The sequence below is a fragment of the Rhinolophus sinicus genome, chromosome 17, assembly GCF_057876585.1.
Source record: "Rhinolophus sinicus isolate RSI-liver-muscle chromosome 17, RSI-T2T, whole genome shotgun sequence".
NCBI classification, from domain to species: domain Eukaryota; kingdom Metazoa; phylum Chordata; class Mammalia; order Chiroptera; family Rhinolophidae; genus Rhinolophus; species Rhinolophus sinicus.
The window spans coordinates 116646925-116674789 of NC_142517.1; the positions used below are offsets into that span (position 1 = coordinate 116646925).

The following is a 27865-nucleotide window of genomic DNA, read 5'->3' on the forward strand; positions in this document are numbered from 1 at the left end:
TTTTTGGTCATTATGTGTTTGATTTATTTCCATAGTTTAGTCTGTCTTTTCTCTTGAATTGGTTATAACAACCATGGCATGTATTTTGAAACTTTTGGGTCATCATGCTTCTATTCTTCATAGTTCTTGACCTCCATGGACCATTTTCTAAGAAGTCATTTGCTTCATCTTTTAGCACACTTATTCAGACGTTGTTAATTTAGTTCCCTAATGTTTCTTGGTTCCTTTCAAAATTCAATTTCACATTTTAAATGTCTGAATTCTTTATTTTTATAGTATAAAAAAATCATTTTTGTTTGCTTTTGTTTTTCTTTTTAAATATCATGTTCTCTCTACCCTCTTTAAGAATATTTATTAAATTACTTTATATTTTTTTAATTTATCTTTGAATCATATTTTATTTTTCTTCCTTTTTTTTTTTTTTTTTTTTTTTTTCATAATGTTTGTTACCCTGGGGGAGCTTTTGAAGAAAATAAAATTATTTGCTTGGGTACACTTATTCCACCTCTCTTTAAATGTAGATTTACATTTAAATCTCCTGATCACAGGAGATACTGGTTCATGTTACTGTAACTGGTTTAAATGTTTATTCTTAACCCAATGGATTTTCCAGGAAAGTACAGTCTTCTCCTGACCATCTTGGCTTTGCGAATCACCAGTGTGCTTCACACTGCTGTGTTTCTCTCTGCTGTTTTCAGTCTGGTTTTTCCAGTAAATTAATTATTTTTTTGAATTTCACAAATTGTATTATTGTGTGTGTGTGTGTGTGTGTGTGTGTGTGTGTGTGTGTGTGCATGTGCGCACTTATGCCAAGGCTGTTATGGATTAAATATTTTGAATATTATATCTTATATTTAATCTCAGGTCTTGAGGTGAAAGGTAATGTATACACATTCATTCTCCTACATCTTTATTCATCTTTTCTTATTGAATATAAGGAATATGTAGATAAAAAGATTGTAAAATATTGGTCCACCAATGTTTGATGGGGTGATACTGCACTGGATTTTGAAAAATAAATAGACTTTTTGGAAGAAAAAGTTGGTTATTACAACCTAAACTGAGGATATCCAGTCTATTTGGATACTGGCAGATGTAGATTGCATCAGTCAATGTCCAGAAATCCCTCCAGATATTTGAGAAAGACAAATTTTAAGACAGGGACTTGAACACAAAATATAAGAAGATTGCTATAGCTATCCAGAAATCAGTAATTATACAAAGCTGCTACCATCTGTAGACTGGAGGAGCAGAATGGAAAATGGAGTTACACGGAGCTCACATGAGATGTACTTTACCAAGAGTTCAGGGTCAGGAGTGCCCCTGAAAGCCCTCTCCAAATTAGATATGAGATTGTATTTTGCTCTGAATTAGTAGAGCCAGAACAAGCAAATTTTCAAAGACAGTTATTGACAAATACACTAAGGCTGTGAATGTTTATCTTGTACTTAGGTATAAAAATTTTCATTATTTTTTTTATAGATTGAATTTCTATTTCCAATTTATTGGTACATTTTATTAGACATATTGGAGTTCCAAATATACAAAATAAATGGCCAGATTAATGTGTTCTATCGATTGTCTAATAAAACTCATTATGTAGCACCTTTGCAAGACAAGGAGTTAATGGTGTTTATTTGAAGGAGCCATCATGGAAGACAATAATAGGAAACCTCATTTTACAAAGTTCAGGAAATATTTTAAAGATATTTAGATGAATAACTTTAAGAATAAATGTTCCTGGAAAACAAATTAAACTCATAGTTCTACCCTACACATCAATTAAAGTACACGAGACTAAGGGAGAACTAGTTGGGGCTAATATTTGTAGCTTTTGCAAATTTTGTAACTATTTAGTCATTATTGATATTTCAGGATATTTGGGGAACACTGTATGGCTTTCAAGTTAAACTTTCACTACATAAAGACTATTGCACAGTCAGAATTCGAAACATATTTAATACCTTAATATAGAAACTTGTCAGACACAAAGACAAGATTAATAGGAAGTGGTGTTTTCCCTGAGAACAAATATCAGACACAGCTGTCTCAGCAGATATGGGCTGCTTAGAGGAAAATCCTCAAGGAGAATAGGACTCTAGAGAACTTTCAAAATGTGATTTTGACACCTTCTTTGAGTAGATCAACACTAACCAGCTTGCACATTTTCTCTGTAGCAATTCCCAGGCAGCCCAGTGTTTATCAGTAGCAAGAGGATGATAACAGGACAGAGTCAAGCTTGGGAGGCCATGGTTCCCAAAAGGTACAGCAGACTGCTTATCTCTGAGCAATGCCTCCTCCTGCAGCTTTGAGAGGTAAGTTCAATCAAGGGAAGCACTTAGAAAAGTGCAGAACTTCCGGGGGAGGTATTACAAGGTACCCTAAAGGCTGTGAATAACAGATCCATGATAAAATAAAATGAACCAAATAAATGTCCTTAAAAGGGAGGATATTATCCACATAAATCATGAACACATGGTCTAACTACTTGTGCACAGTGTGTGGACTTGTCAGCGCTCACCCAATAATGCTGAAAACATGCCAACAGCTTCCTAACTCAGTGGCTTGCCATTACAAGTTTTATTTTTATGGTTTGTGTATTTGTGACTCAACTGGAATTGGCTCCCAGGTTTGGATGCCTTCAGGTTTGCTTTACATCTCTGCACATTCTTTTTGGAGCTGCTGTTTCCTTGGGCATGGTATAAAGGATTTTTGGTGTTCAAGGGACAACCCAAATGTACACATACATATAAGGCTTTTGTTATGACATCCACTAATATTCCACTATGAAAGCAAGTCAGGATACGTAAAAGACAAATCTTTTCACCGTGAAGCAATGCCAAAACCCTGATTATGATTCTTTTAAAGGAAGGAGTAAAGCATTAAGGGAATAATTTAATTTTTCATCATTTGCTTACTTGATGAAAATTATGTATGTCATTTCCACATACAGGGTACTCTCACATCTTTCACCAGGCACCCCAAAGTCTCATTCATTTATAGCAGCAGGCCTGAATCCCAGGAGTTTGTGGTCTATATCACACCCTGGTACAGCGCCTCTAGATTTGAAGACTGTGGAGCTCAAAAGATGTTCACCTTCTCTAACCAGTCACCTTCTTTCTCACTAAAACCACAACACATAAGAATATAATAAAAACTTAATAATTATATTATCAGGTGTGGAAACATGGTGGTTGAAATAATGCCCTCAGTGGATGGACAGAAGAACCACATGGATAAATCCATGGAGGCAATACTGAGCTTGAATATCACCTTAGAGAACTCTCCTGGAGGCACCATGAAGAGATAGAAAGGTGAAAAGAAGGACAGAAACGCTGAGTTAAAAATTATAAAGTTAAAAGTGTCAACATGTGTAAAATAGGACTTTTAAATGCTAAGAAAAATAAATGGAGGGCAGGAAGTATTTTTAAAATATAATTGATGAGATTTGTTAAATTGTTTAAAAATATAGGATGTCATTTGACAAAGATTATAGAGAGCTTAACAAGTAAGAACTCATATTCACACTTGACACACTATAGTCAAATTTTGAAAGATTAAATACTGAGGAACAATTCTAATGTCTAATGAGTGGAAGTAGGTTATTTATAAGAAATACAATTCAGATTAACATAATTTTAGAGTCCCCAAAAACATTACTGCATGCAAAAATAAATAAATAAATAGAGCATTACATTAAAAAATGTGGTACAAATACTTCAAATCTGGAATTTCAGATTATGCTAAATTATTATTTAAAAGTTTAAAGAAATTAAGGTCACAGACACTTCAGAAAGTTTATCACAAAATGATTTACTTTGAAAGCACTCATAGAAGAAGTAGTCCAGAAACAAGAGGAAAAAAAAAATCTAGGAGAAAAAAAAATTGAGAAAGTAAATAATTTATTAAATTTATTGTTGTATGTATTTTAAGATGAAAAGTATATACATACGTGTGTGTGTGTGTGTTTAAACATTGAATGGTAATTTTCGAATATGTGCAGTTTACAGTATATCATTCACACCTCAATAAAGTTATCAAAATGTATTATATGACCAGAATAATCTAAGCTAAAATTAGACATGAAGACCACATGGCAGTTGGGGTGGGTGTAGAAGGTCAAAACAAAGGCAAGACTATAGGGTTGATGATAAAGACATAAATAACATAAAAGTTAATACAATTATTAAAGGAAAAATAAAGTGTGATTTTAATTAGTAAAACTAGCAGAAAAGTATAATAATTTTCAAAACGAGAAAAACATTTCCATGTCCTTTGGAATATGAAAGAAAAAAACATTAAAGTCTAATAAAAAGCAAACAGATTAAAACGGCAGATGTAAATAGTAAAATTAAATAATTGCAATAAATATAATTGACAGAGAACAAACAGGGTCCAGAAGAAAGTTTCCAGAGTGGGACTGGTCTCTCCCAGAGCTCCAGAAACACCTGCTACCACTGAGAAGCGAAAGCAGTGCATCCTGGTAGAGTGTTCATGGTAGATCAGGCAGGTATGCCTGTCACAGCTGCAGCCAGGAGGCTGGTGCCCCAGTCTCTGATCACACTTGGGGAGATGTCGGGCTACACACCTGCTGACAGTTCAGACTGAGGCCAGGTTTCCTGCAGACCACACTGCATGAATCCCAGCCATCTCCTAGAGCATGGTATTGTTTTCTGCTGGGTTTCTGTACTGCCTCTCCTATTGGTCAACAGGGCAGCCCACACCTCCTAATGCTTCCGTCTCTCAGATCCCCAGAAATATGGTTCAAGTCGTGGTCATTACCCCTTGTTTTCTCCATGGCATCTCTAATAGAAACCTGCAAGGTAAAAGGATAGGAGATTTGCCTTGTAGTAACATGATGAGCTAGGCATTCTGAATGGTCCTCTAACGTAGTAAAACCTGTATGTGCTGGATAAATCACAACTGTGGTTTTTAATGCATTTTTGGCCTCAGAGTAAGATATGACACATCTCTAAGTGTTAGTGGGAAAAAATGAGGAGTAAGCTGAAACTTAGGAGATAGGGGAAAATGAATCAGAAGAAAATGCTTCCCTGGGGACCAACTGTGGGTGATGAACCAGATTGTTGTTTAAAAGAATTAGGTCCTAAGTACATATAGGAAATAGTACTGGAACAAGAGAAACAAATCTAGGACAAAATAAATTCAGGTGTTGAACAGTTTGCTATTTATATTATTTTTAATTATTATTGTCCCATCCATATTGGTCAGTGGACAAAGTAGCATGTATATGGACTGTACAGTTTTCTTGAAGAGGTATCCCAATTTCCCTGACCTGCCTCTCACTGAAGACCACTTTTATTTTATTTTTAATTTTTTTATTGGGGAATATTGGGGAACAGTGTGTTTCTCCAGGGCCCATCAGCTCCAAGTCATTGTCCTTCAATCTAGTTGTAGAGGGCACAGCTCAGCTCTAAGTCCAGTCACCATTTTCAATCTTAGTTGCAGGGGCCACAGCCCACCATCCCATGAGGGAATTGAACCAGTAACCTTGCCACTAGGAGCTCATGCTCTAAACAACTGAGCCATCTGGCCACCCCTCCAGCGCTTCAGCGGAGGCTCGTTGTCTTGAATCTAGTTGTGGAGGGTGCAGCTCACTGGTCTTTGTGGGAATCGAACCAGCAACCCTGTTGTTCAGAGCTCACACTCTAACCAACTGAGCCATCTGGCCTCCCCCTGAAGACCACTTTTAAGGGACATATGAGATCTGACAGTTAAGTTTGTGAACTCTGTTGCAACAATGTTGCTAAACTTTTTTGATATTAAAGGGATTATTCATTATGAATTTGTACCAAATAGACAGTTAACCAAGTTTACTATTTGGAAATACTGAAAAGGCTGCGTGAAAAAGTTAGACAACCTGAACTTTTTGCCAACAATTCATGGCTCTTGCATCATGACAATGCACCAGTTTACATGGCACTGTCTGTGAAGGTGTTTTTAGACAGTAAACAAATGACTGTATTGGAACACCCTCCCTACTCCCTCCATCTGACCCCCAATTACTTCTTTCTTTACCTGAAGATAAAGGAAATACTGAAAGGAAGACATTTTGATGACATTCAGGACATCCAGGGTAACGCCATAGCAGCTCTGATGGCCATTCCAGAAAAAAAAAAAAAAAAAATGGTTTCAAGGGTGAACTAGGTGCTGGCATCAGTGCATAGCTTCCCAAGGTGTGTACTTTGAAGGTGACCATAGTGATATTCAGCAATGAGGTATGTAGCACTTTTTCTGGGATGAGATCGTGAACCTAATTGTCAGACTTCGTAAGCGTCTTCATTGGCTGCCCTCATCAGGAATGTACACCTTCAGAGGGAGGCACTAAGGCTACTGAGGTCTCCTTCTTCCAGGTCTTCTGGGGGCCTCGGGGATCTGGGATGAGGCTCAGCACAGTTTTCCTACTGGCCAGGGATGTTCTTGCAGACCACCGATGTTCAGATATCATGTTGCTTGCCAAGAACCAAGCAGCTTTCTCTGTTTACATTCCTGAGGGCATGTAAGGAATCCCTCACCCTGCAGTGCTCTTGGGGCAGTGTTAACAGCCCTATCTCTCTGTAATGCTGTGAACAGTGTCTGGTGGCTAATCTCTTTCTTGTAGGCATAGCCCACCTCTGATGATGATTTTCTTAGAGCTTCACTGCCCCTCATCTCCTGGCTGAGGGGTGTGGTGGAGAGGGGGATCACAGGGCAAGGAGTGGGTAATTTTTCTTGTACCATGAGTATTTTGTTTCCTAAAAACCTGAATATATTTTTAAAAAGACCTGTTTCTCCTCTGCCCCTCTTCAGTCATCCACTGTATACCCTGCATTAAGTAGTTACCCAGTAGTGGCTGTTCCAGAAATATTTCCATCCCATCTTTGAAGCCCTGGTAGGGGGCTACATCTGACCACATTCATTGATAGATCTCTTTTCGAATATGGGCCTTAATCACCAATTACAGGGCAACTGAAAAACTTTCACTCTGCATCCTATTACAGTAGCTATCATTATTATCAACAGGGACAGTAGCTCCTTTGTTCACACCAAACTGGTAGCCCTCTGTTTTCTCCTTTGTGACCATTGTATAATGTCTAGTTTCTGGATGCCAGTGTATTGGGACATGAATATTGTAACTTTCTCCTGCATACATTTCCAATGGATATTCCTTAATAATCATTTTATGGTTTTAAAAATAGCTCCATACCTTCTTCAAGATCTTGTTTCCTGTGTCAGAAAGAGTTATTGGTCTTCCTCATGCTGAGAAAAATAACATTAGAAGAAAAGAATATAGTACATTCCCCAGGGGAACTGTGGGAGGGGCCTACCAAACCATTTCAACAGAGCTGTCATCTTTCTGCAAATCCTGGCCACATCTCCTTTTAGACTCTACCTTCTAATAGCTGCTGTCCAATTCCCAGTTTAATGAGTCATCTTATAGGAAAACCCAGAGTCAACAAAATGCTGTGTATACTGGAAGAACGCTGTTCTTAGGTAGTGAAACTATGTTGTGCCACCCTGGGGGTGCAGTTTGAATAACTGTCCATGCTATTCTGACCGAGTTAACATACCTGGAGGTATCTCTTAAGTAGTACCTTGAAAGGACTGACAGTAAAATCTTTTGAGTAGCCCTATGGTAGTAAACTAAGTTATATCTTTTTACCTGAGGCCAAACAGAATATTAGGACCACTTGGTAGCCCCTCCCCCCCTTCAACCCAACACTCTTATTAAATTGGAAGCAGAGAAACTAAAATTTCAATTAATTTTTTTAAAGAAGTTGAATGTTTTATAATTAAACTTTCCGTTTTACTGAAAGGCTGTTGCTTCATTATATAAAAACAGCACCAGCAAAAGCAGTATATTGCAAAATTAAGACAGTATTTGTTCATCTCTGACACTGTAACAACTAACAAAAACTTTCTTCACTACCAGTTATTGCCAGTGGAAAGATTGTTACTAACTATTTTGACCCAAATCCAGAGACCGATATAAGCAAGTTACAGAATCCTATAGGGCTTAAGATAACAACGTTATGGTTGAATTACAAACATGGGGCTGAGAGCGACAGGGAGGTGTTGGCTGCAGCCTGCAGCCCTTGTGCTGCCTCCACCCACCTGTTCCCTGAAGCCTGAGACAGGGGGGTGCCATCCCAAAGATGTGCTCCAGCCTCAGTCTGCTCTTGCTGCATAAATGCACGGAGAAACATGAATGGATAACAATAGAAAATGGTATTGGAACAGTAAGAATCAACAATTTTGCACAGGAAGCTTTGGGAGGTGTTGTTTACTCTAGTTTGCATGAAGTTGGAACAAAATTGATCAGTTAATGTCAATTAAATACTTTTTACTTATTTTTATTATTCACATATATGATATCCTTTCCTCAACTTTTTCAGGCTCCCCCAAAACAGAACTTCACTTGTCTATGGAGAAATTTAGTACTTCCTGGATTCCGCAAGAGGTAGAGACAGTGAGTTCCCATGGCCCAGCACTGAGATTCAAGTGGCAACATTTATTTCTCTCCACAGCACAGTTGCTAAGGCTCTGGTTTCTCTCTTTCCTTTCTTGTGCTCAGGCTTCCTGACTCCTGACTACTTTCCGGACATCTCTTTCTCCCCACTCCTTCCCACAGGTTTCTCATTTTTTCTGTCAGAGCTATTTCACTTTGCCCCAGCATCTTTACTTTGTATTTTGCATATGTTCCTTAAAATTTGTTCCAAGAGTAGCAGATGCTTTTGTTTTTGAGGTTTTTGTTTGTGCTCAATAAAGGAAAGACGATCTGGTCGCTAGGATTCTCCCTCCTCTGAAGGCAGTAGCCTGTAACTAATGACAAATAATTTCTTTCTGTCCCATGCTAATATTCAAAATAAGAGATTTATTACACCTATTCAATGAGATAAAAACAATTTAAAATTTAGCGTTTGTTTGAATTATATGCACAAACCCAAGTTAACTGGTACCATATTTTCTATTTATTCCACTGGTATTTTAGCACCTCTTGTAGATGGATACCTCAGGCAGATGCTCATATGGCCTGTCCATTAATAAGTGTTTGGGCAGCCTGGACCCTGAGCCTTAACAAGCTTGAGCATTACCCAGCCTGTTCATGCACACATAATACTAAGAGCAAATTAAAGTGAGATTTGAGCACTGCAGACTTTTTTCATCTTGTAGTAAAATACACATAACAGAATTTATAATTTTAAATACTTTAAGTGTATAATTCAGTGGTGTTGAAGACATCTATACTATTGTGCAACTATCATCACTGTCATCCCCACAAATCTTTTTATCTTACAAAAATGAAGTTCTATACCCATTAAATGATAACTTCCCATTCTCCTCTCCTACCCTTGCGACCACCATTCTACTTTCTCTCTCTATAAATTTGACTACTCCAAGTACCTCATATAAATAGAACCATACAGTATTTTTTTTTTAATGACTGACTTATTTCACTTAATGTCATCAAGACTCCTCCGTGTTGTAGCATATTGAAGAATCGCCTTCCTTTTTAAGGCTGGATAATATTCCATTGGATGTATATACCACATTGTGCTTATCCATCCATCCATCCATGGTCACCTGGGTTGCTTCCACCTTTTAGCTATTTTTAAAAATGCCACTATGAACATGTGTACAAATGTCTTTTTGAGACCTTGTTTTCAACTCTTTTGGGTATATGCCCAAAAGTGGAATCAAATGGTAATTGTATTTTTAATTTTTTGAAAAACTATCATACTGTTTTCAAAAGTTTCTATACCATTTTACTTTCCAACTAACAGTGCACAGATTCTAAGTATTTTGTTTGCTTATGGTAGCCATCCTAATGCATGTGAGGTGGTATCTCACTGTAGTTTTGATTTGCATTTCTCTAATGATGAATGATGTTAAACATCTTTTCATGTGTTTATTATACATTTGTATATTTTCTTTTGATAACTATCTAGTCAAGTCCATTGCTCATTTTTGCATCATGTTGTTTTTTTGTCATTGATCTTTAGGAGTTTTCTGTATATTCTGAATATTAGTCCCCCCTCAGGTATATAATTTTTCTCCATTCTGTTGGTTACTTTTCACTCTATTAATATTGACTTTTGGTACATAATTAAAAAAAAACAGCTTTTCATGCAGTCCAATACTATAATTTTTATTTTGTTATCTGCTCCTTTGGTGTCATCCAAAATAATAATAATAATAATAATAATAATAATAATAATAATAACCTAGCCAAATACATGTTATAAAGTTTTTGCCGTATTTTTTTCCTAAGACATTTATTGGTTTTGGTCTTATATTTAGGTTTTTGATCCATTTTGAATTAATTTATGTGTATGCTGTTAGTTGAAGGTCTAACTTCATTCTTTGGCATCTGGATAGCCAGTTTTCCAAGCACTTTTATTAAAAGACTGTCTTTTCTCCACTGAATGGTCTTGGCATCCTTGTCAAAAATCCTTTAATCATTGTTGACTTTTAACAAATAGACAGCCACATATTTTTCCAGCAAAGTGTGTTTATCCTGGGAAAACAAGGAATTGCAATTCAGGACATGTGGTCTAATGGTGAGCCACATGAAAGTCCAGTAAAACAAAGGAAAGGAATGCTCTTTTTTGGACTTGGGAGGGGATGTTGTAAACAGAGGCTACTGGGAGGAATTAAAAGTTCAAAGTATAGTGACTATTCATTGGCTGAGTTATGACAATCTCCCATTGGCTAAGCCATTACTGGGCAAGAAATATTTTCTTCTTCCTGCTGGGCTAGTAATGCAGCATCACTTTCTGTTGGAGATGCAAGGTAGTCCCTTTTTGTTGGGATCAGTAGTGTATGTTGAATGACACCTGCATGAGCGGTCTCTCTTCTAGCTTCCTGACTCCATTTTAAATAAAGTTTCTGTTTACTAATTTTTACACCATATATAAACATTCATTTATGAGCTCTCTATTGTGTTCTGTTGGTCTATATGTTTGCCTTTATGCCAGTAACACACTGTTTTGACTATTGTAGCTTAATAGTAAGTTTTGAAATCAGGGAGTGTGAGTCCTGCAGGTTTATTCTTCCTCAAGATGATTTTGGCTATTTGGAGTCCTTTGACATTCCATAAACATCTTAGGACGTTTTTTTCTATTTCTATAAAAAGACATCATTGGGATTGTGATAGGAATTGCATGGAATCTGTAGATTGCTTTGGATTGTGTGGGCATTTAAACAATATTAAGTTTTCTAATTCATAAATATGGAATGTGTTCCATTTATTTATCTCTTCTTTCATTTATTTTAGCGATGTTGTGTAATTTTCACTTCCTTGATTAATGTAAATCTTTCACTTCCTTAATTAATTCCTAAATGTTTTATTCTTCTTGATGCTAGTATAAATAAAATTGTTTTTGTCATTTTCTTTTCAGATTGTTCATTGGACATGAATGAAAAATTCAACTTTTGTGTGTTTGTGTGTGTGTTGACTTTGTAGTCTACTTTGCTAAATTTATTTATTAGTTCTAACAGATTGTGTGTGTGTGTATGTGTAATCTTTAGTGCTCTCCATATAAATGATCATATCATATCATCTGCAAACAGATATACTTCTACTCTTTATTGTCTAATTTGAATGTTTCATTTTTTTTTCTTCCCTATTTGCTCTGGCTAGAACTTCTAATATTATGTTGAATAGAAGTGATACAAGCACATGTCTCTCTTTGTTCCTAATCTTAGTGAAAAGCTACCAGTCTGTCACCATGGAGTATGATGTTTGCTGTAGGTGTTTCCTGCAGGGCTTTTATTATGTTTAAGTAGTTTGCTTTTATTACTAGTTTTTTGTTTTGTTTTGTTTTTGAGGTTTTTTTTTTTTTTTTTTTTTTTTTTTTTTTTTTTTTTTTTGTGTGTGTGTGTGTGTGTGTTTATCATGAAAGGGTGTTGAATTTTTCAAATGTTTTTTCCACATCAACTTTGACACTTGGTATCACTTCTTTAAGTGTTTGATTAAATTCACAGTGAAGTCATCAGGTCCAGGGCTGCTCTTTGTCAGAAGATTTTTGATTACTGATTCAATAGCACTAATTGTAGGACTATTCAAATTTTCTGTTTCTTTGTGATTTAATCTTTTATGTTTCTAGGAGGCCTTGTGTTTCTAGGAATTTGACCATTTCATTTACATTATTCAATTTGTTGGTATACAATTATTTATAATATTCTCCTATGATATTTTTGTATTCCTGTGTAACGGGTAGTAATGTCCCCACTGTCTTTTCTAATTTTAGTAATTTGTGTCTTCTGTCATATTTTCTTAATCCATTTAGCTAAAGTTTTGTCAATTTTGTTGACTTCTTTGAAGAAGAAACAACTTTTGGTGTCACATATTTTCGCTATTGAGTTTCTATTCCCCATTTCATTTGTATCTCTGCTATAATTTGTATTCCTTCCTTCTGCTAGCTTGGGTTTAATTTTTTATTATTCTTTTTCTAGTTCTTTAAGTAATAAAGTTAGGGTGTTTTGAAAAGTTGAAATTTTTTTTATTATAAATGTTTACAACTATAAATGTTCCCCTTAGCACTGCTTTTGTTGTGTCCCATAAGTTTAGGTATGTTGTGTTTTCATTTTCATTCATCTCTCAGTATGTTCAATTTCCTTTGTGATTGTATTTGTTCTACTAGTTATTTAAGAGTGTCATTTTTAACTTTCACAAATATGTAAAATTTCCCGTTTTTCTTCTTTTATTTCCGACTTCATCCTGTTGTGCTTAAAGAAGACATTTTGTATAGTATCTATATTTTAAAATATATTGAAACTTAATTTTTAGTTTAACATGTGGTATAACATGGCAAATATGCCATCTGCATTTGAGAAGAATGTGTATACCACTGTTTTTGGGTACAGTATTCTGTATATGTCTGTTAGATCTAATAGGTTTACTGTGTGTTTTAGTCCTCAGTTTCCATAGTTATCTTCTGTTTGCTTCTATTCATTACTGAAAGGGGTTATCAAAGTCTCCAACTATTATTGTAGAACTGTCTCTTTTTTTCCTTCAATTCTGTCAGTTTTTTCTTCATGTGTTTTCATGGTCTGTCATTAGGTGCATACATTTTTATAATTGTAATATATTCTGGCTGTATTGAACATTTAGTTAATATATAATGTCCTTTTTTATCTCTTGTAAAGTTTTTTTTTTTTAATTTAAAATTTATTTTGTCTAATATTAATATAGCCACTTCTGCTCTCTTTTGGTTACCATTTACATGTAGTATGCTTTTATATCCTTTTATTTGTGTCTTTGGATTTAAAGTGAGTCTCTTAGAGACAGCATATAGCTGGATCATGTGTTTTTATTTATTCTGCCAATCATCTCTAAGGTTTTTTGATTGGAGAGTTTAGTGCATTTACATTTAGTGCAATTACTGATAAGGAGGGACTTATTTCTGCCATTTTGGTATTCATTTTCTATATGTTTTATAATGCTTTGTCCCTTGTTCCCTGTCTTCTTTTCTGTTTAGTAGATTTATTTTGAAGTAAGTTATTTTGTATTACTTTCTCATTTCCTTTTGTTTATATTCTATAGCTTTTTACTTTTTGTTTACCATGAGGGTTGCGTTTAACACTTTAAAGTTATAGCACTGTAATTTGAATTTTACCAGCTTAACTTCAATAACATACAAAAAAATCTGCCCTTTACATTTCCATCTTCACCCCTTATAGTTGTTGCTGTCACAAAATTACGTCTTTATACATTCTATGCCTCCAAACGTATACTTTTTAAATGCATTAGTCTTTTAAATTATCCGGAAAACTAGATTTGGAGTTACATGCCAAAGTTACGTAAATACTAGCTTTTATATTAATACTTGTTTTGTTTTAAAGGTATTCATCTCAAATCACACAGGAAATAAAAGGTTCTCCCACAAGCTGTTAGTACAATAATACTAGCATTTTAAATTACTAATATATTTACCTTTATGGAGATTTCTATTTCTCCATATTACTTCAAGTTACTGTCTAGTGGCCTTTCTTCCTTCCTTCCTTCCTTTCTTCCTTCCTTCCTTCCTTCCTTTCTTTCTTTAATTCTTCCTTTTTTTACAGGATTCCCTTGAGCATTTCTCGTAGTCTCACTTGGGTAGGTCAGGGTCTAACTAACTCCCTCAGCATTCATTGATCTGGGAATGTCTTAATTTTGCCCACACTTTTGAAGGACAGTTTTATTGGATTCTTTATTATTTATTGGACACATTATTATTTGTCGTTGATGAAAGCCATTCTAACTGGTGTGAGATGATGTCTCATTGTGGTTTTTATTTGCATTTCTCTGAAAAACCTTCTGCACAGCGAATAAACAAACAAAACGAAACAAAAAACATCCACAAAATAAAGAGGCAACCAACTAAATGGGCGATTTTTGCAAACAACACCTCTGATAAGGGGCTAATATCCAAAATATATAAGGAACTCATATAATTCAACAACAACAAAAAACAAAACAAAAACAAAACAATCCAATTAAAAAATGGACCTGAATAGACCTTTCTCCAAAGAGGACATACAAATGACCAATAGACATTTGAAAGAATGCTCAGCCCTTATTTCTTAAAATATTGTCTGTTCTTTTTCTTCCTCTTTTGGAACTCCCACGTGCATATGTTGATCGACTTAACTGTCTCTCAGTTGCCTTAAACTCTTTGTTTTTCTCAATCTTTTTTCTTTCTGTTCCTTAGACTTTATAATTTCCATTATCTTATTTTAAAATTTGCTGATTCTTTCTTTTGCCTACTTAAATGTATCTTCAAATCCCCCTAGTAAAATTTTCATTTCAATTATTGTACTTTTCCCTTCCAGAAATTTGTTTCGGTTTTTTTTTATCCTTTTTCTTTTATTTTATTTTCTTCCTCTTTTTTTTTTTTTTTTTTTTTTTGTAATCTCTTTATTTACATTTCCATTTCTTCATATAGAGTTTTCTTGACTTCCTCCACACCTTCCTTTAGCTTTCTTTTTAAAAAATTTATTGGGCAATATTCGGAAACAGTGTGTTTCTCCAGGGCCCATCAGCTCAAGTTGTTGTCTTTCAGTCTAGCTGTGGAGGGCACAGCTCAGCTCCAAGTCCAGTCGCTGTCTACAATTTTCAGTTGTGGGGGGGCACAGCCCACCATCTCATGTGGGAATTGAACTGGCAACCTTGTTGTTGAGAGCTCGCATTGTAACCAACTGAGCCATCCAGCTGTCCCTAAAGCTCAGAGGCAGCTCATTGTCTTCAATCTACTAATTGTGGAGGGTGCAGCTCACTGGCCCATGTGGGAACTGAACCGACAACCCTGTTGTTCAGAGCTTGAGCCATCCGGGCGCCCCTCTTCCTTTAGTTTTCTGAACATCTTTAAAACAGTTGTTTTAGTCTTTGTCCAGTATATCTGATATCATATTTTTTTCAGGGACATTTTCTGTTTATTTATTTTTCTCTTTTGAATGGGTCATAATTTGATGTTGCTTTTTATGCCTTTTTGTTCTTGTTGTTGTTGAAAATTGGACATTGTACTTTAATAATGTGTTAACTCTGGAAAACAGATTTCTCCCTTCCCAAAGATTTGCTGTTTTTGGTTATTGCTTTTTTTATGTTGTTGGTTTGTTTGTTTTAAGGCAATCTCTGTGCTGAGGATCAGCTTGTGGTATAAACTCAAGGTCTTTTTAGGTCTTTACTGAGCTTTATCAGAGGGATTATGATCACATTCTAGTTTTTCAATACAGGTGAGTAAGAAAAAAAAATTAAATTCCATAGAATTCACTTCAGCCCAAAGGGGTAAGTCTTGTAAAAATGAAGATAGGTATAAACACAACGGCTACCCACTTTTTGTCCGCACTTCTGTGATTAAAAGCAGGAATCAGTGATCAAAGCACAGATGTCCAATATTTGGAGGACAGGGTCCTTTTTGCCTACCCGGCTTCTACTTCAGGAAGACCCAGTGATGGTGGTGGATGCACAGCTACGACTGTGCTAAGAACTAAAATTGACAGAAATTAACCACAATTTGTTGTTTATGCTTTCTCCTGGAATTGCAAGTTTTTAATATAACCAAGAGTTCCAAATGGTTATATCAGACAGGTTTTGCCAGTGCAATTATTGTCTAGGTGGAGAGAAAAATTTCTAATGCTTCCTACTCTACTATTCTCCCAGAAATCTGAGCGTTATAGAATTTTTCGACCAATTTACGGGCATGATCTTTGTTCTGAGCCTTGTTCTTTTTCACATTTACTTGGTCCCTAGCCTTGTTTTTCATACCACTTTGCTGCTCAGATTCCATGAAATAATTTAGCTTCCTGGTTTGTGTCCCAACAATCTCCTAAGACATTCAGCATAGAACAGTAGTGAGGTACATGAGGGAAGAAATCCTAAACAGGAAACATAGGTCAGTCACTTCCTAAGTTTGTGATCCTGACCAATTCACCTGGCATCTCAAAATCTCATTCTTCTCGTCAGTGAAATCAGGTTAGCTCACAAAGGTTTGTTGTAAAGATTACATCAGGCAAAAACAGTTAAATTGCTTTAGCAGAGTTTAAGAAACATGGCAAACTTCAACGCATTTTATTTGAAATTATAATTTTATCAGTTTTATTATTGTAAATAAAATGTCTGAGCATTTTCATTGCTAGCAAGTACCTGACCTTCCTCAGCACAGGTCTGGAGATCCTCACCTAGGCATTGCCCTCCTGTAATTCCACAGAAAGGCTCACCCTCTCCTTTGGTGATGTGCACATTGAAAAGTTAACTCTCAGCATATGGTCACTTGAGAGCTATTAGAGTCCCCTTCTCATAAAGGTCCCATCAAATGTCATTTTTTTCTTAAATATCGAAGACTTTATCATCTTTATAGCATTCCTGCTACATGTTCGATAAATGTTTTAGATACATTTTCTCATTTTATATATACAAACTATTTGAAGTAAGATTTTCTTTTCATATAATGGGTAAAGAAATGAAATTTTAACAGCATTAAATAACATATTTATAGGTTGTATAACTAGCAGTGAAACACGCTCCTGGTAGCACCATAGACACTGCTTAATAAGTGAGTCCTGAGTCCCAAGGAAGTAGAGCAGAGGCTGCAATATGCCACTCAGAAGGGCTCTGGGAAGGAGTCAGGCCCTCATGGAGAAAATGGAGAATTTATTAAGGAGACACACATTTTATAAATTTTCAAATAGCAACAATATATGTAGATAATACAAAGAAACTCTTAAGGGTGTAAACTAAATATACGTGAGTCATAGATTAACCCATTGTGTATTAGCTGGTTTGATCTTAGAACATCAGTCTCTTACGGACTCACTGCGGTATCTATCAACATTGGTTAATAGTAGTACCTGTCTCATAAGAATATTTTGAAAATTAAATAAGCTAATAAATGTAAATAATTTAGTACAGTATCTGACACACAGCTAACACCAACAGTATCATTAATTAGCTCCTAGTAATTCAACAAATACTAAGCATACAATAATGTGTTGAGAGTTCTGATGTTTAACTTTCATTGTCATTTTTAAGTTAATATTTCAAGAGTATATATTGATATTTTTATTTTATTAAATATTATTTTTTTTTGTCCTAAGAGTTCTTTAGAAATCATCTTATTTCTCTTTCTGATTACAAAGTATTTGGTTATCTCATGACATGTGGATTTGTTAATTTGAGTCCTATTTCCAGAAAAGAGCACCTTTGAGTTATATGATGTTTGAAATTCTTCTGCTCCCTGTGTGACACACACACACATACATACACAAATATATATGCAATAGCTGCACCTTACGCACATATACATGCAGCATAAGAAAGATGTCAGGAAGGATCCCTGTGCCCTAAATTCACTCTCTCTTTTGCTCTGTGCTAAGTTTATCTTAACACCGATTGATGTGGTTGTTCAGATAGGATCTAAAGCACCCTTATGACAGTTATCCAGTTATGTTACATCTGCTATAGAACCCACAGGTGATCAGGTCAGCTACCTGATGAAGCATGTGGAGAAGGAGGGCTCTCTGAACCACTCATTTAACCATCTGTGTGTCATTCCATCCTCACTGACAAAGTAACTGCAAGTGTGGACCTAGTTCAGTCTTTCACTCTCATTTTATATTTGGGTACCATCTTATTTTAGGAATTCTTAACCCTCTCTTTATAAAGTCAAAGACTTATGTATAAATTATTTGCAAGGCATTTCTTTAGCAAGTATGTCATATTTTCAATGCTGTAGCACAACATATGTGGTCCAGTTACATTTAATATTTTGTGTTTCCATTTTTTCAACTTAAAATGTTAGGAGTTGACTGTACAAACTTGGTATTATTCTGCCTGGTTCAACACTTCCATGAGCTTAGGGCAATTACTGTAGAAATGTTTCTTTATTTAAATGTACCTTATAACTCAAGCCAAGAACTTACCATATTCTTCATTAACAAACATTATGTTTATATTGCTATTTTAAATTATCAAATATTTGCAGCGCATGTTGTTTTAATCAACCCTCATAAAGAACTATGAAGAACTATAATAAGGAAGAAAAGGACAGTTAATAACAATGGGGTTTCCTGAGTGTATTGCGGTGATTTGGTGTTTCTTTTCACATGTATTATCTTATTTATCCATAAAAACAACCATGTAAAGTAAATATTGTTTACCGCCCATATACAGAGTAAGAAACTGAGTGTCGGATAGGACAAATTAATGACCCATAGATATATAACTAAAAAAGTGGCAGAGAAAGGATTAAAATCCACAACCAAAGCCATCTAAGCTGCTTTGTCTTACCATACTTAGGAGTCTTTGTGTTCTGTATTCAAATCTAGAATATGGTAGATATTGTTAAACCCAAGTAGCATACAATTGTACTGATGTGATTTTAGAGTGCATTTTAATAAAGTACTTAAGGACCTATAGCTAGGCAAGAGCAGACCCAAGAACAATATTCTCTTACTAGTTAAAATAAGATTGATTCCATGTTGACTGTTAATAGCCTTAAATTTTCCATTTAACATATCTTTTACCATATCAAGGTGAAATTATTTTTGAAAGAATTATCTTCAAAGTCCTGAAATAAGGAAAATGGTTTGTTTTTCTTCTAACAAGCAATGCTGAAATCAGGCTTATTAGCAATAACAACAACAAAGAGCTAAAAGCATAGTTTTCATGAACAATATACTCTCTAGAATGTGTTTATGAGAACAGATGTGTTTGGAGATGAGAAAAGAGCACTTTTTCATTCCTGACATGATGTAAATATGTCACTCTCAATTTGTGCACTTCCATTCAATTTCTGAGAAACATTTAGCTATTTTTTGATTGGTTACATAAAAGTAAAGGACGCAGATTTATACTTTGTTTAAATAAAAAGAATGTGAAGGAAGCAGATTGTCAAGGAGATAATGTTTTGGAGGAGATGATACTTGACAGTGAGAGGGCTGATCAGGAGAGGAGGGTACCACACCCACACGAAGCCACATGGAGAATGAACCAAACCATAAACTCTGTTCTAAGTGGTGCAGTTTCCATTTGTTTAAAAAATAAAAATTAAAATGTCATGTTGTTACAGATTCTCTGGAGTGTGGATTGGGAGTAAGTTGGGCTAGGAATGAACCCACTAAGTGCCCTCGAGTTCTCTCTTTACTGGAGTGTTTTTGGAACACATACTCCTTCTTTATTGGAATGTTTGTCTTTCAGCTGAGTCCTCTGCTTCCTTTGCCTTAAGTTCTAACCTTTGCATTTCTGACACTTACATGTGGTTGTTAAAATAATGAGGTCACAGATTGTGTGTTGCTGTGATCTTGACTATCCTACTTTCAGTCAGTGTGGGCTTGGGTAAGTCAATTCACACGTCTAAGCTTTAGTTTCCACATCAGTAAAACAGGCACAATAATAATGATCAACTTCTATTATTCATGGACATAGTGCATTAAAATACAAGTTTCATCCTTTACAATTGTTGAATTAAAGTTATTTCTGATGACAACATAATGCCTGCCACTGTCCAAATGCAGGTGAAATCTTGAGCTGAGTGATTACTGCAGGAAAATCACAAAGCCAGCCTCAATACCTTCACTTTAAAATGGTAATATAAGTCTAAATTGGCACTCAATATTATCCTGATATCTTTTGGGTTTTTTTTCTAGAAGGACCACTTTTTATTCCCAAGAATAAATATCACATAATGCCTGCCTTCATATGAGTGCCATACTATTCCTTCTAGCTCTACTCTCAAGTACGACGTTGCTCAAATGACATTGAGGGAAAAAGAAATCGATGAAAACAAACTACCTCATTTTCCTATTACCAACCAATATTCTTATTTCTACTTGGGTTTTCTTTCTTAATCCCTATCACAAAGAAAGAATATTGTTTCTTTTCTTATCAAAGCTCAGTTCTTCGGCATTGAGGGCCTGTATCTTATAGAGCCTGTGTTTTATTCCTTCTTGCCTTATTTGGTTATCTTGTTTCTCTTGAACTATAAACATTCATCTTGCTGTTGAATAATTTCCATTAACACTTAGACATGCTCTGGCGCATTCTATATTTAAAATGAAACAAACAAACAAACAAAAAGAAACAAACAATTCTCTTTTTCTATCATTCCTATTTGGCTTCTGCTGTATTTCTCTGCTTTGAATTTACAGAAGTAGTCTCAAAAGTGGTTTGTATTCACACTCTCCACTTCTTCCTAAGACCTACTCCAGTGGGCTCCTTTCCCACCATTCCATTTATACCTTTGTGCAGTAATGTACAGGCCACGTCTGTGCTAGGATTTGGAGCTGCAAAATAAAGACATCAATTCTCTACTACAATCAGATTGTCCTTATCTCCATCAGAGACCTGAGCCTAACCCAGAAACCTCACATCTCTTTGCTGTGCAGACTCATGGGCTTTTGCTGCTCACCCTATAGGTTTAACCAGATAAACCAAACTTTCAAGTTCTGCACAACTTATACTCGTTTGGTAGTATGTGTCTTAGATTGAGTTTCTCCATAAGTAGACCCTGAAACTAGGATGTGTCCATGCTGTTTGTCTGACAAGTGATCACCGGAAGCTTAGTAAAAGGAAGAAGAAGTGACATAGACAAGAAATAAAGCCACAAAAAATGGCCAACTGACAGGTGACCATTATGAGAAGCTGGGTCTCCCTCCTCACTGGACACTGTCTGGAGACTGCACAGTCAACTTCAGAGTTGCTCCACCCAAGGGACCAGGAAGCTCATGGACTTATTTGTCCACCAACTCAGTCACTGGTCGAGGGCTGCTCTCAGGAGCACTAACTTTACAGCACGGACAGCTCATTAGGTGTATAACGTACACATTCTAGAGGGAAGACAGATGAAAGACATAAGAATTGCAGATGTTTTCAGTAGGAAATTCTGGGGTGGCATTTGCAAAATGGTGATTACTGGAAGCACCTTTTATGTCATGTGGACAAAAAGGTGGCATTCAAATATGATACTGTTTTTTGTAAAGCTGTAAGGGGTACATGCCTTTTCTTGCCCCAGAACCTCTAAATGTGAGAGAATTTATGTGAATATATTTTTTAAATAACAACAATAATTATTATTATTGCAACAGTGGTTATTCATTAAGCACTTACTCTCAGGAAATTATTATTTTCTTGTTTTCCCAGGGTAGTATTGTTAGGAGAGGTGGAGTCATCATTCAATGTTAAGCAATCTGCTTTCAGAGAAGGTACTTTGAGGCACTATTATATATATATATATATATATATATATATATATATATATATATATACATCTCTATATATGATATATGTGTTGTATGTTATATATCATATATATAGAGATGTGTGTATATATATATATATATATATATATATATATATATATATATATCACACACACACACACACACAGCGATGAAGTTCAGACAATCAAGCTCGAGAACTCATCCTAGAAAAAGTGCTACATACCTCATGGCTGAATATCACTACAGTCACCTTTGAAGTGCTCCCCTTGGGAAGCTATGCACCAATGCCAGTGCCTAGTTCACCCTTCAAAGCAATTTTGGAACTCTTTTTCTGGAATGGCCATCAGAGCTGTTGTTATATTACATGTGATGTCCTGAATGTCATCAAAATGTCTTCCTTTCAATATTTCCTTTATTTTTGGGTGAAGAAAGAAGTCATTGGAGGCCAGATCAGGTGAGTAGGGAGGGTGTTCCAATACAGTTATTTGTTTACTGCCTAAAAACTCCCTCATAGACAGTGCTATGTGAGCTGGTGCATTGTCGTGATGCCAGAGCCATGAATTGTTGGGGAAAAGTTCAAGTCGTATAACTTTTTCACTCAGCCTTTTCAGCACTTCCAAATAGTAAAGTTGGTTAACTGTTTGTTCAGTTGGTATGAATTCATAATGAATAATACCGATATCAAAAAACAAAAGGTTAGTAACATCATTGCAACAAGTTTGCGAACTTAATTGTTAGAACTTCATATATATATATATATGAAGAGAGAGAGAGAGAGAGAGAGAGAGAGAGAGAGAGAGAGAGAGAGAGACAAAAAAGAAATGTATACACATTTTAAGAAAGGAAAAAACTGGATTAAAATTATGCTGAATGTAATCACTTTGAGCACTTCTTGTAATTGCAGAAGTCAAATATGACTTGTATTCATCTTTTGTTATTGTATATATTGAGTATTAAAAGATTAATGCAGGTTATTTTTCTTAAAATGTGTATACTTTTTTGGCACCGTGTGTGTGTGTGTGTGTGTGTGTGTGTGTATTCTTGTTACAATATAGGTAATGAGAATTTCTACAAATTAAAACAATAAAGAGAAGCAACAAGAACTTGTATATAGGTCAATTGAATATACATATATAATGAAATAGTAAAGGAAATGTAATGTGCTGCTAAAATAATGTGCTTGTATAGTGGGGGTATAGGGAATATTCTCCCCTTTTCTGATTAATGTTAAGATCATGCGTTTTTTTATGAAAAAAACTATTGAAACTTTTCAATTAGAAGTGAAGAAAGATGAAAACAACCCTTAAAGACCTGAAAATTCTGAATCCTGAGTCTGCAGTTGATGCTCTTAGTGGTGAGACTTGTCAATTGTCAAAGGAGACACAGACAGGCCAGACACTTCTTAAACTCTGGGGTGCTTTGTTCTTTGAGGTCATCTGGCTTCAAAGGAAGATTGATTCTGGCCCACAGGTAGTCATTATCACACTGTCCAACATCAAAAAGCCCTTTCCCCTGCTCTGCCCCTGCAGCTCATTGATTCTGGATGTCCCTGGGTGGTCCTGGACTCTTGCCAGCATCTGCTTAGCCTCTGAGCCCCTCCAAACGTTCCTTTGCCTCCACAGGCTACATTAAGTCCAAATTAAGGAATTCCTCTAGGCAGAACTTTTTCAAAGAGTTGAAGCCAAAGTAAAAGTTAATGAATTCCAGCGAAGGCAACAGACCTCTGGATAGATATTGTGCCCTTTTTTATTTATTGAGCGCATGCAGTTTTTATTTTCTCAATATTCTCTATGTAAAAATCTCTGTTCCACCAGTGTTTCCTAAATTAACTTTGACCTGTGGCAACATTTTAATTTCACATGCCTCCGTCAATTGTCTTTGTTCAATAACTATTCCACATATTTATTATTCTTTTTAGAAAATAACATTATCTTGTTCAGTGTGAGTATTCATTCTACGCCTAATTGCACCAAGAACTGCACACGAGACCTGGTGCAGAGGAGCCATGCTGGTCGGCCAGGAGCAGACCTGGGCTCAGGAATGACAGCATTGTTATTAGCTGTGTCACCCCAGCACGGGGCTGAGCCAAGCTGTAGTCTGTCCTCGCCATCTGAATCTCATTTCATGTGTCCGTGAGATGAAATGATAGCAACTTTTAGGGTTTTGTGAAGATTTGGGGATGGGATTACTGGAGTATATGAAAGGTGCTGACCCAGAAGACATAATGAGTGGCTGCTGCTAATATTAATGATAACATCTCTTTGTCAATTACTAGAAATAAAGTACTCCTGTGTATACAACATCCTGCATGAGCTCTCTCCTCAGGAAGACTCACGACTGGAAGAAGAGATGGGTTTCCTCCCCCATCAGGAACAACATGCACACTCGGATGCTTCACAGACACTGTGAGTCTCGTTCCAAATCAGTTCTCTGTATTTCTTGGCCACATGGATTCACGTCAGCCCTATCATCCCACATCTGTCTGCACACACGGCAAACCCATCCCCACATCACAGATTCTGCATCTGCTCTCACTGACTGGCCAGCTATTCACACCTTGATTTTCCCATCTTTATATGTCTGCCACCTTCTCAACTTTCCTGTCTCAGCTCCACTTTCACTTTCTCACTTTCTCTGACTGTTACCAACGTGCTGCTTCATTCCCAGGCACACTGTTTTGCAATATCATGATCTCTTTATTCTACAGCGCTTGTCTCTATTTGAAATCCTTTTCCCATTATTTCTTGATTTTCTTTTCTTTCCTCCAACTAGAATGAAAGTTCCATGAAAGCCCTGATTTTGCTGGTCATCTTCCCCACTGTATCTGCAGCTTCTAAAAACAGCGTGTGCCTCAGTGATACTCAATCATTACTGAACAGATGTGAATTTGATTAAATAAATAAATGAATGAATGAATGAATAAATAAATAGATAGATAGATAAATAAATAAATAAATAAATAAATAAATGAAAGAATGAGAATTATTCTGGTTTAAATAAAGAAACAGTTTTTTATTTGTTTGTTTTTCTATACAAGTGGTGGGTATCAAGGATGGCTTCCAGAAGAAATAATTTTTGAGCTCGCCCTGATGAATAAATGACTGAGGGGAAAAGGTGGAAAACAGGAAATTCTAGAGGGAAAGAAGAATATTAGCACTGGGGAGAAAGGGACTCCCTTACGTGGATGTCTTAGGGATTTAAAATTCTGCACGTGTTCAGAACTGCTCATCCTGCAGCCTTTCTTATTTTAGTGCTGCATGTTTTAATTCTCAGGCAGAAAACCTTGGAGGCACCCTTGACTTTTTCTTTTTCTTGCAGCCGTGTCCAATCCAACAGAAAGTCCATTGGGCTTTACCCTCAAAATACCTTCAGATATTGACCATTCCAAACCACCTCTATTGCACGATCCCTGTCACCACTGACTTATGGTTTACTGCAGTAGCCTTCTACACCCCCACCTCTGCTCTTGCCCCTTCTAGAGTCTGTTCTCAACAGGGCAGCCAAATGGCATCTATACAATGAAGCTTATCTCTTGTGTCCCATGTACCTTCTCTTCCTCCGGCTTTCTGTTCACTCGGAGTAGAAGCCGAGTCCACTGCCGCCTCTTGGCCTGGCTGGTGCTACCTCTTTTGAGTGTTTTCCCATCCTCTCTGTTTGCCTCCCTCTCCTCACCCACAATGGCCTTTCTGTATCTCACACATGTCAGGCACACATGAAACTTAGATCTTTCTTCAACCTGGAACTTTCTTCCCTCAGAACCTCTTGGTGACCCCTTTACCTCTGAAGCTGTTGCTTCAGGTGCATCTTCTCAATGAGTTGACACTATTTAATTCTATCATTTGCTTCTTGCCAGTCCTGATATCCCTAATCCTGCTCTTAACTTTTCTCTTGGTCTAACACATACAACCTTCTAAAGCACCACATATTTCACTTGTGTATGAAATTTATTGCTTGTTTTCCATCACTAGAATGTCAGTTCTATGAGGGCAGAGGTGATCGTTTGTTACCTGACACATAGTAGATCTTCAAATAATGCTTTTTAAATACACAAATGCATGGGAAATGACACTTAGTTCCCTTTGGTCCACATACAGGAGGAACAGGTACAGGAAGTGACATATTCTGCCAGAAAGGTAGCCTGGAGGTAACCAAAAGGAAGCCTTCATACTTTGTGCATTATTTTCTGCACATTGGAAAGTTATAACACTTTTTATAAACAGAAATTTGCATTACCGATAGCCCTCTTTCAAAGTTGATGGTAACTCTAGTTCACTTTTAGGGTCACTAAAAAAACAAAAACAATCTAGTCATTTGTACCAGGTCTAGTTACATAATTGCAAGAAGATCCTTTTCATGAATAATCATTGCCTAACCCTTCCAGACACTGCAAAGAAAATGTAAATATTGGTAATTCAGCAACAGACATATTGAAATTAACCAATTAGTTACCTTTTATTAATCTCACAAATGAATTCATCTCAGATATTTAATCAATTTCCAGCAATATACCTTCATCAGTACATAAACAGATTTAAAGAATTATTGGGTATATTTTGCGGCTCCATGCTAAGTGCGACAGAAGAGCCGTGAACAAGGCCATACAGCACAATGGCCCTCACCTCGCTGTTGCTAGTAAGTCCTGTGGTGGTTGGATGTGGGTATTGCTTTCCCTGTTCCAACCCACGTTGGAGGGCCCTCCCAAGGCCCCTCCTGAGAACAGCCAACCTCAGGTAAGACGTTCTCTCAGCTGTAATCCTATCATGCCACCCCCTTGCTCACCCACCTCCCACATCCATTATTTGGTTCTTTCCACCTTGTTTATTCCTCCCTATAAAAGAAAAGCCCTTACATTGTTTTGTACACCTGAAACTTAAAAGAAAGAAAGAAAGACAGACAGACAGAAAGAAAGAAATACAAATAAATAAATAAATAAATAAATAAATAAATAAATAAATAAATGCATGCTTAAACATCCATAAAATGTAACTTGGTGTCAACTATAACTCAACTTTTAAATAACAATGTTTAAACCTTAAAAAAAAACACAAAACAAACCCTTTTCTGCCCGACCTTTACAGTGTGTGCAGGTCTCCTGGTGTGTTTCCCTTGTGACAATGGCCCCACTCCCCTCAGTGCTATATCCTTTCAAATAGAGTCTCCCTTTACCTTGGTCTAGATTTGTTTTTATTTTATTTTCATGTCCTTAAGAAAAGCAGATGAATTGAAGGACATCTTCCTCCTCCCTTTTAACCTGATGCAGTTTCCATGGGAGAGCCTAGAAACTGCTTTGATCATCCTGACCCATGAATAAAACCTACAACCATATTTCCTCTGTGCTTCTTGTTGTATTAGATAATAACCTCCTTATTGCTGAGGCCACTGAGAGCTGGACACTCTGTCGCCAGCAGAGGAAACTGTCTTCACTGGTACTGGTACCCGAGAGGCTAAGTTGTGGTTCAGCACTCCAGCTGAGGGGAAGTCTGAATGCCCCGGTTTGTTTCTGGAGTTGCCATAGAGACACTACAGGGAGGAGAATAGATAATGGATTTTAATGATGTGCTGAGTATCTAAGGTGAAAGCTGTTGAGAGACAAAAATCATTTTATGGGGGTATCACTATCTCCTAATATAGTAGAGTGGGTTCTAACTCCATCTTTTTTCCAGGTTTTTGATCTTTGATAGGTCAATTCACTGCATATCAGTGAGTGTTTGCTGAGAGTCTCCTCAGCCTCCTGGCATGATGCTTAGTTCTGGGATGCAGAAGCAGCAGAGACACTGTCTTTTTCCTCAAGGAGCTGGTGGTCTATTAGGGGAGTTAGAATTCATGAACAAGTAACAGTACATTGATGTAAAAACTGCATTAATAAATGTGCACTATTTATCGAGGGACACATTAACTCTGTGGTGCTTCATAGCAAAGCCTTGTAATAATGAGACACATGACAAATGACCAGCAGTTTGCCAGGCAGAGGAGGATGATATGGCCATTCCAATATACATACAGAGGGTGCCAAAAAAATGTATACACAATTTAAGAAAGGAAAAAACTGTATTAAAATTGTAATACTCAATATATACTGATAACAAAAGATGAATACAAGTTATGTGTATACACTTTTTGGCACTCCCCTGTTATATATACATATGTAATATGTATATGTAATATATAT

At 36.3% G+C, this 27865-nt stretch overlaps 1 long non-coding RNA gene across 3 annotated transcripts in view; it reads left to right on the forward strand.

Moving 5' to 3' along the window:
* The window catches only part of LOC148754840 (uncharacterized), a 37665-nt gene that overhangs the window by 4840 nt on the left and 4960 nt on the right, over positions 1 to 27865 (forward strand). For all 3 annotated transcript variants that reach the window (XR_016019659.1, XR_016019657.1, XR_016019658.1), the window contains 2 exons: positions 2178 to 2315; positions 23972 to 24101. This is a non-coding gene — a long non-coding RNA (uncharacterized LOC148754840). The remainder of the gene's footprint in view (positions 1 to 2177; positions 2316 to 23971; positions 24102 to 27865) is intronic.